Here is a 12,642-nt window from a genome sequence, read left to right on the forward strand (position 1 = left end):
TGTGTGTGTGTGTGTGTGTGTGTGTGTGTGTGTGTGTGTGTGTATGCATGTGTAATTAGGGAAGATATGGGGCTGAGGCCATCATTACTTGTAGTCCAGGTTTCTCTAGAAGCTCCAATGGACCTGAGGATGCAATTGAACTGTTAGTTTTCCTGTCTTACCTTTGAAAGATAACATTCGTTAAGACTTAATCATTGCTTTTGTTTTGTCTTTCATGATTTCCTCTGGATATCAGGTAGTGCCAATTTGAGGGTGACCTGATTTATTTTTTGTGAAATGCGAGTTAAAATCATTCATGTTTTGTTTTCGATCTTACTTGTTTAGAATCTGGCTGCATCCTGCTTGATTTTCACTTTCTATTTATTTTACTAGTGCACACTAATTATAAACATATGAGTTATGTGGCATTTTCATTTACATACATACTATATATTGAATATGTTTACCTCATCCCATCTACACAACTATGCAACAATTTTTCAAGGATTTCAAAGAGTCCCAATTTACTGTATATTCATGGGGTTTATAATTTCCTAGTAAATTTTATACCCCAAAGGAAAAACAAAAAACAAAAACACACAAATCACCATTTAAGACATTTAAAATGGCCATCACATTTGCCATCATGGGAATGGAAATCAAAGGAACATCAGCTGTCTCTATCACCATAGTCAAAATGAATATCATCAAGAAAACAAATGACAAGTGCTGACAAGGATGTAGAGAAATATAACCCTTATGCTGTTGGCAGAATATAAACTGTTGCAGTCAGCTTAGAAAACCATGTAGAAGTTCCCCCAAAGCTGCAAACTACTCTGCCATCTGGCCTCACTATTTCCACTCCTGTTGCTGAAGGAATCTAACTCTGCTTGTTTGCATACTCTTTTTAACTTTTTTTTCATCACTGTGTGCAATATCTGGGGTACACAATCATTCTAGGTATTCATTAACTAATGAATTGATACGAAAATGCAATTTATTCAGGTAAAAAGAGAATACAATTGTCTCTTTTACAAGGCAACAGATGGAAGTTGAGATCACCATGCCAACGGAAATAGGTCTAACTGAGAAAAAGAAACAATGCATAGTTTCCTTGTGTGTATAATATACTTTTGTTTGTTTGTTTGTTTTTCAAGACAGGGATTCTCTAGGTAGCCCTGGCTATCCTGGCCTTACTTTGTAGACCAGGCTGACATTGAACTCATAGAAAACTGCCTTCCTCTGCCTTCTCGAGTGCTGGGATAACAGGAATGCTCCACCATGCCCAGCTGATAATATAAATTTTTAAAAGACTGCTGTGTGTGGGCATGGTCTGAAGTACTGCTGTTCCAAACCTAAAAATCTCAATGGCTCATACAATACCCATAGGATGTCATTGATCTAGTGGAACAATTGGATTCTTAGACTTTCAATCTAGTTTCTCACAGCTAAGTGAAACATGTGATCCTTCCTGCCCAACTCTTTTCACTTATCTGGTCATCTTTCAAGGCCAGTGTGATACATGCATCTCCCAATGAGAAAGTCTCATGATTTGAAAAGATTTGTGTTGCTTTATGTAAGTGTCTCTTTCATGGTAGAGCCCAAGTGGAGTGTGAGACCAACAATTCTACCAGAGAACTCCTACAGTTGATAAACACCTTCAGCAAAGTAGCTGGATACAAAATTAATGAAAATAATAATGATAATGATAATAATAATAATAATAATAATAATACCTCAGTACTCCTCCTTCGTACATATGAAAAACTGCAGAGAAATATATTAGGAAAACAGCTCCTTTCACAATAGCCACAAAAACCATTGTTTAACTCTTCATGTCTTCAGGTAGGTCCCCTAGAATTGGAAGGGAACAGGGGCAGTCTCTGACCTAGGCTCTGTTGCCTGCTTTTGGTCATTTTCACTAGCAGGGGTGCTTCTCCAGGCCACAAGGGAAGAACATGCACTCAGTGTTGATATGACGATGTGCTGGTGTGGGTTGGGAGGGCTCCCTTTTTCTTAGGAGTAGGTGAGGGAACACAAGAGGAAGAAGGAGGAATGGTGAGACGGGGAGGAGAGGTGGAAGGGGGCTATGCATGGAATGTAAAGTGAACAAATATTTTTCAAAATTCTGAAGATGGAACAAAATTATTATAACTAACACACTTAACTAAATTCATGTATTGTGTTTGTGTGTTTGTAGACTTTTTAAGTTATTGAATACAGCTCAGCAGTATATACATACTTCTTTTTTTGTTTGTTTTGGTTGATTTTATTTTATTTTTTAAATTATTTTTATTTTTTATATTACAATTTTTTTAACTTTTATTAATTACACTTTATTCATTTTGTATCCCCCCATAAGCTCCTCCCTCCTCCCAGCCCGGTCCCACCCTCCCTCCTTTCTGCATGCATGCCCCTCCCCTAGTCCACTGATAGGGGAGGTTCTCCTCTCCTTCCTTCTGATCTTAGTCTATCAGTTCTCATCAGAAGTGGCTGCATTGTCAGGGTTCTATGTTATCTCCACAGATAGTCCTTGGTTGGAGAATGAGTCTCTGGGAGGTTCCCTGTGTTCAAATTTTCTTGTTCTGTTGCTCTCCTTGTGGAGTTCCTGTCCTCTCTAGCTCTTCCTATTTCCCACTTCTTACATAAAATTCGATTCACTCTGCCCATCAGTTGGCCATCAGGCTCAGCATCTGCTTTGACAGTCTGCATGGCAGAGGCTTTCAGAGGCCCTCTGTGGCAGGTTCCTAGGTTGTTTCTTGTTTTCTTTTTCATCTGATGTCCATCCTCTTTGCCTTTCAGAATGGGAATTGAGCATTTTTAGTTAGGGTCCTCTCTTGTGCTTAGTTTGTTTAGATGTTCAGATTTTAATGGGTTTATTCTATGTTGTATATTTATATGAGTGAGTATATACCGTGTGTGTCTTTTTGCTTCTGGGACAACTCACTCAGGATGATCCTTTCGAGGTCCCACCATTTACCTGCAAACTTCATGATTTTCTTATTTTTCATTGCTGCGGAATAATACTCCATTGTATAGATGTACCACAGTTTCTGCATCCATTCTTCAGTTGAGGGGCATCTGGGCTGTTTCCACCTTCTGGCTATTACAAATAAAGCTTCTACAAACATGGTTGAGCAAATGTCCTTTTTGTGTACTTGAGCCTCTTTTGGGTATATGCCTAGGAGTGGTATGGCTGGATCTTGAGGAAGCGCTATTCCTAGTTGTCTAAGAAAGTGCCAGATTGATTTCCAGGGTGGTTGAACAAGTTTACATTCCCACCAGTAGTGGAGAAAGGTTCCCCTTTCTCCACAACCTCTCCAGTATGTGTTGTCACTTGAGTTTTTTGATCTTGGCCATTCTGATGGGTGTAAGGTGAAATCTCAGGGTTGTTTTGATTTGCATTTCCCTAATGGCTAATGAGGTTGAGCATTTATTTCTTTAAGTGCTTTTCTGCCATTCGATATTCCTCTACAGAGAATTCTCTCTTTAGCTCTGTTCCCCATTTTTAAGTGGATTACTTGGTTTGCTGCTTTTCAGCTTCTTTAGTTCTTTATATATACTGGATATGAGTCCTCTGTCAGATAAAGGCTTGGTGAAGATTCTTTCCCAATCTGTAGGCAGTCGCTTTGTTTTGATGACGGTGTCCTTTGTTTTACAGAAGCTTTTCAGTTTCATGAGGTCCCATTTATTGATTGTTGCTCTTAGAGCCTGTGCTGTTGGTGTTCTGTTCAGGAAGTTGTCTCCTGTGCCAATGAGTTCTAGGCTGTTCCCCACTTTTTTTCTTACTGATTTAATGTGTCTGGTTTTATATTGAGGTCTTTGATCCACTTGGACTTCAGTTTTGTGCAGGGTGATAAGTATGGATCTATTTTCATTTTTCTACATGTAGACATCCAGTTGGACCAGCACCATTTGTTGAAGATGCTATCTTTTTTCCATTGTATGGTTTTGGCGTCTTTTCAAAGATCAGGTTTCCATAAGTGTGTGGGTTTATTTCTGGGTCCTCTGTTCGGTTACATTGATACACCATTCTGTTTCTATGCCAGAAACATGCAGTTTTTAGTATTGTTGCTCTATAGTACAGCTTGAGATCAGGGATGGAGATACCTCCAGACGATCTTTTATTGTAGAGGATTGTTTTAGAAATTCTCGGTTGCTTGTTATTCCATATGAAGTTGAGAATTTTTCTTTCCAGGTCTGTAAATAATTGTGCTGGCAATTTGATGGGAATTGCATTAAATCTGCAGATTGCTGTTGGTAAGATGGCCGTGTTTCTGTTTCCATTATTTTAAGTTTTTTGTAAAAATAATGGCAAATGAAATATTGACATTAACATGAAATAATAAAGTTAAAATAATATATAAATCAAATAAAAATTAAAAAAAACTATAAGAATGGAGAGAATAAATTGGAGAAGCTTGTTTCTTGGGTAATCTTCCCTGGCAGATGAGTTGATTAATTCCTAACTTGAATTTGCTGACACCAGAGTATAAGTGTTGTTTTTGTTTACTCAAAGGAGTGGATGAGATGAGAACCTTACTCAAGCTTTACTAATATATGGCTTTAACTGAGCATAGAGTGTGTCATCTAAATATCCCTGTGCCCAGGCCTGGAATATTCTAGCATCCATATAATCTAATGTTCTACAAGACCAGACTTTGAAGGCTTCAGCTTCCAGCCTCCATCTGTAACCTAGACCAAGAATGTCTTCAGCCTTAGATACTTACTGCTGAATATGATAACACTTTCTAATATTTTCTGAACCCTGGCTGGCTGTTTTAGCTCAGCTGTTGTGACTCAAATCTCCTCTTCAAACTGTCTGATTCAAACTGGCTCCTCTCAGCTTTTCACTTTTCATAGAGTTGCTCTGTTTGGAAAAACTGCCTTTGAACTCCACGAAATGAATGGCACATGAACAGATGAACTGAACCTATCTCAAATGCACTTATTTGAACTGCACCAAACTCAACTCTCTCTCTCTTTCTCTGTCTCTCTCTCCCCCTCTCTCTCTCCCTGCAATGTTCTAAAGTAGTCTCTTTTTCCAGTTTGTTCACCCGAGAGTTCAGCATATCCTATCTCTGACTAATTCTGTCAAGTCTTTCTCTGATTCTTCACTTTGCTCCTCAATTAGACATCATTGTTTGGGATTAAAGGTGTGTACTAAAGATTTACCTGTATTCTAGCCAGAGGGATTAAAAATGTGTGGCCTATCTACATTCTAGCCAGATCACACAGACTTAGAAGGTCTTTGAATGTGATCCCTCATGAGAGCAGCCATGTTGTTAGGTGAAAATTCCTCTTCATCAGAGTAAGACAGAATGAAGGCAAACTGGTGCAAGGATCAGTAGTCAGCTCTGTGGAGTGACTTATTTGTCCTTTCTCTCACTCATTCTGTTTCTACTCACTTATATTTTAATAGTTCTATTATCAAAGTTTTCCCTATTATACTCTTTTAAAGAAAAGCATATATTTGTCCTCTATTTTGAAGGCTATAAAGTACATACCTGGCTAAAAATGTCTTTGTATTCTTTGTTCCACAAAAGACTTTTATTAGTCTGACTTGCAAAGTGTTTGAAAAGAAGTCAGATTTAAAAAAAAATATTATTATAAGGCTACAGGTTTTGTGTCTTTCATTATCTCTCAACTTTAATATTTCTATTTTTTTCTTGCTTCAGCATTTTGACTATAATATGCCTGTTTTAGGTATTTTTCACATTTATCTCATTCTTTTTCTCTCTTAGAACTGCATTTTGGTCTCTGACAATGGCTATGAAACATGTTTCAAGAATTATTTCTTGAGAGGTGTCTTCCTTAATTTCTTTTCTACTCTCGGACATTCCAGCGACTTCTATTCTGAAGCATTTATACTATTTCACCACTCTTTTTCTGTTTGCTCATTTTAGTTTCATGCTGGCTGATTATATTCCTTCTGCTTTATGTTCATTATTTTTTCCAGCAAAATTGAACCTTAGGAGAAACTCAGAGACTTTTCCTCTGTTTTTCTGTTTCCACTCAATGTTTAAATATATATTATTTCACTATTTAAACAACTTTAAGTGCTTTCATATCATTTAACATTTTTTCATGTTGGAGCTTTTGTCATTTTATGTTTCCTGAATTTATTAATTTAATTTTATTTATGTAGTATTTTTATATATATATGTGTGTGTATATATATATATATCACAAGTAAAAGGCATTAGATCTCCTGCAACTGCAATAATGGATGGTTTTAGATCATCATATGAGTAATCCAAGAATAACAGTATTTTTCACTGTAAAATCACCTCCCAAGCCATGACCTTTTAAAATTTAAGGCCACTTATTTGAAAATTCATACATGATAATATAGTATCCTTTATCTATACAAATCTAACTTGAGACTTCATAGTCTATTCTCTAGACAGGCCTGGTGTTATATAGCATTTAATTTTATAAGTATAAAAATCAATCAATTTTAGAGGATCAAAGAACTGAAGTGGAAGTAAATACATCACATTCAGAGATGGAAAAGGACACTTATCTCCATGTTTTGAGACTTTACACACTGTATTGATATTTTTGTTTTGTTTTGTTTCCTTTTTTTCTTCTCTCATACATTACATCCAGAACATAGCCTCCCATCACTCTCCTCCTCCCAATTTGCTTCCTACCTCTCCTTTCCCCCAGAGAATCTTCGCATGTCACTGACTTAGATCACTAGAGAAAAAAAACTCAATTGAAAGAAGCTACAAAGATTGCTACCATGCCAATCAATCAGTAGGAATTCATGCCCAAAACACTGATACCTTGCATCTTGGTTTGGAATCTGCATGGAAAATATAGCACATTTAAGCTCTGCATGGAGCAACACTTCACACAGGGAAGTGAAACAGTAAGGTAAGCAACTGGCCTATCTGAAGATCTCCCCTGCTATTGTAGAAAGATTTCTAATATTGCTTTTCTATATTAGAAATACATGTGGGAGTTTATTTTTGAGCCAACTCACTGACAAGCTTTGAGGAACTAAGTAGACAATGAAACACTCACTGCATCTTAGACTTATTTTGACAACACATTTCATTGTTAGTTTTTTTTCTGAATTTTTCTGGCATTGTGGTACAATGTCAGCAATTTTTGATAGAATATCACAATATTTTTCTACAACATATTAAGATGTAAACATCGCCTGCATTCATGTTAATTAATCAAAATTGAGTTCCTTATTGATTTTATTCTAATAATTTTTAGATTATTGTTATATGCCTACTATGGGATTTATTAGAATTCAGGAAGCTTGGAGATATCTCCTCTAGTCTCCACGCATTTATGAGCTAAGAAAAATGTATATGTACTTTATAGGGAGTACAAGAAAGTAAAGCTACTTTTTTGAAACAATGAATGCCGACCCAATCCATGTTGAATTTCAATCATACATTTTTTTTCTTGCAGACATTTAGGAACTTGTTATAAGGTATTTAAGTAGTAAAGGAAAGTTATATATTATGTGTCATTATAGAAAAAAAATGATTGACCATTTAAAACCCCTAAGATAAATGTCTCTAAAACATAAAATGAAAATATATACTTAGACTTTGGCACGTTTTATTACACTGCCATTGAAAATTTCACAAATTACCTAATGAAGATGATGTTGAACTCTTAACTGACACTATTTTTGAGAAGGAATGTTCTAAAATCAGTACTGAAGTATATGCAAATTTTCCTATCTTACAAGTTGGCGAGTGAAAAAGCAAAGAAGCCCTACACCTAGAAGAAACTGCAGGCTGTCAGTGATGCTGCTGACTCTGGCCCCGGATACTCACGCAGCAAAGGCTGACCCTAAGGTTTAGAAAGCCCAAGAATGGGAAGCCCCATTGTAGCCAAAACCTTATCCTGGTTAAAGGAATTGGCAGGTAGTCCCGATTTGCTCTGTATTCCAGAAAGGCTTTATACAAGAGAAATACTCAGCTGCAAAGTGCAAGGTTGGAAGAAGAAAAAGGAGGAGATACTTGGTAGTGTTACAAAACTGTTTCGTGGTGGCAAGAATGGTGGTACCCGGTGGTGAAGCTTCGGAAAAATGCCTAGGTATTATCCTACTGAAGACATGCTGAGCCATGGCAAAAAGCCATGTAAGATAGTCTGCATGTGAGAAAGCTGTGTGCCACTATCACTCCTGGGACAGACCTAATCATCCTCACCGGGCTCCAGAGGAACAAGAGAGTGGTTTTCCTGAAGCAGCTGGGCAGTGGTTTTCTACTTGTGACTAGACATTTTGTCCTCAACAGAGTTCTTCTGCGCAGAGCACACTAGAAGTTTGTCATAGCCATCTCTACAAAAGTTTAGGTATGATGAGCAAGGTTAAAATCCCCACACACCTAACTGGCGCTTACTTCAAGAAGCAGCAGCTGCACAAGGCCGGGCGCCAGGAGGGCGAGATCTTTAACACACAGGAGAAACACTACATTACAGAGCAGGGAAGGCTGATCAGAATACTGTGGACTCGCATATTTTGCCAAAGACCAAAGCTGTTCCTAGACTGCAGGGCTACCTTCAATCACAGTTCTCCCTACAAATGGGATGTATCCTTACAAACTGGTGTTGTAAATTGTTAACCACCTAATTAAACAGCTTCACATGTTAAAAAAGAAAAGATACTTCATACAATCCCATTTGTTTATATTTCTATGCATTCAGCTACATAAATTATTTCACATATTCAAACGTGCTTTCAAAACATTTAATCACATTTAAGAATTAAACCTTGTCATCTCAAATCCTTTTTTAACATTTCAGGTATTTATAATAATTATTATTATTATTACAACTATTATTATTTTATTTTATACTATTTATTCACTTTGTATCTCAGCTGTAGCTTCCTTCCTCCATCCCTCCTCATGTCTCACTCCTAGTCCACTAATAGGGGAGGTCTTCCTTCCCTACTATCTGACCCTAGCCTATCAGATATCATCAGAACTGTCTGGGTCCTCTTTCTTTGTGGCCTTGTAAGGCCACCTCGCAAGGAGGAGGTGATCAAACAGCAGGCAACCAAGTTCATGCCAGAGACTGTCCCTGCTCCCATTACTAAGAAGCTCTATGGACAATGAGCTGCCAATGGGCTATATCAGAGCAGAGGGTCTAGGTCCTTTCCATGCATGGTCCTAGGGTAATTCATCAGTCTCTAAAGGCTCCCCTGTGCCTAGATATTTTGGCTCTGTTAGTCTCCTTGTGGAGCTCCTGTCCCCTCCAGGTCTTCCTAATTCCCCATACTTTCATAAGATTCCCTGCACTCTGCCCAAAGTTTGGCTATGAGCCTTAGCATCTGCTTTGATACAAGGCAGGGTAGAGTCTTTCAGAGGCCCTCTGTGGAAGGCTCCTGCCCTGTTCCTTGTCTTCTCCTACTTCCAATGTCTTTCCTGTTTGCCCTTCTGAATGAGGATTATGCATCTTCCCTACAACCTACTTTAGGACTATAGATTTTATTATGTTTATTTATTTTAAATTATATGCCTAATATCCACTTTTAAGTGAGTACATACTACAGCCTGGAAAAAGATCTTCACCAACCCTACATCTTACAGAGGGTCAATCTGCAGAATATATAAAGAACTCAAGAAGTTAAACACCAACAAACCAAGAAATCCAATTAAAAAATGGGGTACAGAGCTAAACAGAATTCTGAAATGGCAGAGGATATTAAATGACTGAGAAAAACTTGAAGAAATGCTAAAAGTCCTTAGTCATCTGGGAATTGCAAATCAAAACGACCCTGAGATTCTACTTTATACCATCAGATTGGCTAAGATCAAAAACTCAAAGGACAACACATGCTGGAGAGGTTATGAGGAAAGGGGAACCATTCTCCATTGCTGGTGGTGGTGATGCACACTTTTACAGCTACTTTGTAAACCAATCTAGATTTTTCTTAGAAAATTAGGAATAGTGTTACCTCAAGATCCAGCTATACCACAATTAGGCATATGTCAGAAAGATGCTCAAAAATACAACAAGGACGTTTGCTCAACTATGCTCAGAGCAGCTTTATTTAATTAGCCAGAAACTAGAAACAACCTAGATGTCCCTCAACTGAAGAGTAGATACAGAAAGTGTGGTACATTTACACAATGGAATACTAATCAGTAATTAAAAACAAGGATAGACAGCAGAAGTAGAAGAAGACAAGGAACAGGACAGAAGCCTTGCACAGAGGACTTCTGAAAGACTCTACCCACCAGGCTATGGAAGAAGATACTGAGACTCATAGCCAAACATTGGCCAGAGTACCAGAATTCTTATGGAAGAAGAGAAAGACCTGAAAGAATAAAAAAAAATAATAATAATTACTTAATTTTAAAAAGAAAGAATAGAAAGACTTAGAGGGGTCAGGAACTCTACAAGAAGAACAACAGAGCCAAAATATCTGGGCCCAGGGGAGCCTGCAGGAACTGATACACCAACCAGCACCATGCCTGGAGATACCTAGACCCCCTGTTCAAAGGAAGCCCTTTGGCTGCTCAGTTTCCAAGCAGTTTCCCTAGTAATAGTTACAGGGGCTGTCTCTGAAATAAATTCAGTGGCCTGCTCTTTGATCACCTCCTGAGGGGGGTGCAGCCTTGCCAGGCCACAGAAGAAGATGACACAGGCAATGTTGATGAGACCTGATAAGCTATGGTCAGATAATAAGAGAGGAGGTCCTCCCCTTTCAGGGAACTAGTGAAAGGGCATAAAGGGAGAAGTGTGGGTGGGACTGTAAGGTGATAAGGGAGGGGGCTGCAGTGGGGGCACAAAATGAATAAATTCTGATGAATAATTATATAAATTAAAAAACGATGTCTTGCTGAATTTTCAGACTACATCAGAGTGGTAAATGAAAGCATTATAAAAATTATAAAAACAAAAACAGAACAAGGAAATCATGAAATCTGCAGGCAAATGGATGAAACTATAAAAGATCATCCTAAGTGAGGTAAAGACACACATGGTATAAACTCACTTATAAGTGGATATTAGTCATATAATATAGGATAAATATACTAAGAGACATTTCAGATCTTGTTCTTTATATATTCATAGAATGAACTCTCAAAATGATTGCCTTCTCTTCTACAATGTTTATTTTCAAATGTGTGTGTGAGTTTGTGTCTATGTGTATAAATGTGCTGATGAGTGTTCTTTGAGTCCAGATGAGCAATTCAGAAATCTTAGAGTTGGAATTGCTTACCCTTCCCAGTGAAAAGATATGTTTGTTGGAACTTGAACTCAGGCCCTCTGAAACAGTGGTATTCCTTTTAAACACTGAACTCTCTGTCCAGACCCTTGGGAAGTGCTTCTTGACATCAACTCTTCTTATCTTATTACACTGAAAACACTGTCATCACTTTTACTGTTCAGAACTATCCTGTTGGGGTTGGTGTGAGGTGGTGCAAAAGCGAAGGCTGATGATCGAGGTTTAATCATTGGATTCCACACGATTGTGCTCTAACCCCCACAGGACCACTATGCCAAACCTACTAATGCATATTTGTATTCCACATGTACATCTGCAGCGGCAATAAGTAAAATGTAATTTAAATTATCATTTTGTTCTAATGACAAGAATTAAAATGCATGCAATATACTTATTCCTCTCAAAAACCATAGGAAAGCTACAATCATTTCTTTCACCAACTATTTTCTGAAATAAAAATTTAGGTCTTATCAAATATAAATCTTTTATATTAATTTTTATAATTTAAAACAAATTTAAATTAATTTTTTATCATATTATGTTTACTTATCTTAAGTCCTACCAGGTGCTCTTTCCCTCCCTTCCTACCAAACTTTAAGTTCTTTCTCAAGAAGCAAACAAAAGCCAGTAAAAAAACAAATCACCCCAAACCAACAGAAAAAAAACAACAACAAAACACCACCAAGAAGAATAGAAAGAAAAGCAAAAGCAAAACGAAACAAAACAGTAACTAAATAGAAACACACACACACAGAAAAAAAAAAAAAACCACTTAAATATGGAGTCCATTAGATGTTGTTTAATTACTCCTGAATATATGATCTTCCTTGTAATATTTTATATATCCAATACCATTTCATTGGAGAAAATTGATTTTAGAAATTTAGAAATTTAGATATTTCATTGGAGAAAATTGATCTCAGTAGGTATAAAGATAGTTCAGTTATTAAACCATCTGTTAATAATTTTTCTTTCATGTGACTAAATTCAGTATTACTTAAACTATGATTTATAACATAACATTCATTTAACAAATGAACTGACTAGTACATCAAAGAAATGAATATAGGGTATTTATATATTCTTATTTTCTTTTATATGATTTTTATTAATTAATTCAATTTACCTCACAATCATAGCTCCCTCCCGCCTCTCCTCTGAGTACCACCAACATTCCCACTTCTCCCTCCCTCTATTTCTTCAGAATAGGTGAGCCCCCTCTCATAGGAACCCTCCAGCTCATTTATTCACATGAGGGTAGAGTTTGTCTTCTTTCTCTGTGGCCTGGTAGGGCAGTCATATCAGGGGGAAGTGGTCAAAATTTGGTTGACATAGTCTATTTCAGAAATATGCCATACTCACCAAGACTATTGGGCCTACACAAAATCTAAGAGCCCATAGGCATTTATAAATAGATGACATAGGTCCAGACCATGCGTTTTTCTTGGTTG

The 12,642-nt window shown here is 37.2% G+C and overlaps 1 pseudogene; it reads left to right on the forward strand.

The window, feature by feature from the left end:
• The first annotated feature begins 969 nt into the window (after positions 1-969).
• Positions 970-8,568, forward strand: LOC129683827 (60S ribosomal protein L6-like; annotated as a pseudogene).
• The last annotated feature ends 4,074 nt before the right edge of the window (positions 8,569-12,642 follow it).

The sequence above is a fragment of the Psammomys obesus genome, unplaced genomic scaffold (genome assembly GCF_907164565.1).
Source record: "Psammomys obesus unplaced genomic scaffold, mPsaObe1.curated_primary_1811, whole genome shotgun sequence".
NCBI classification, from domain to species: Eukaryota; Metazoa; Chordata; class Mammalia; order Rodentia; family Muridae; genus Psammomys; species Psammomys obesus.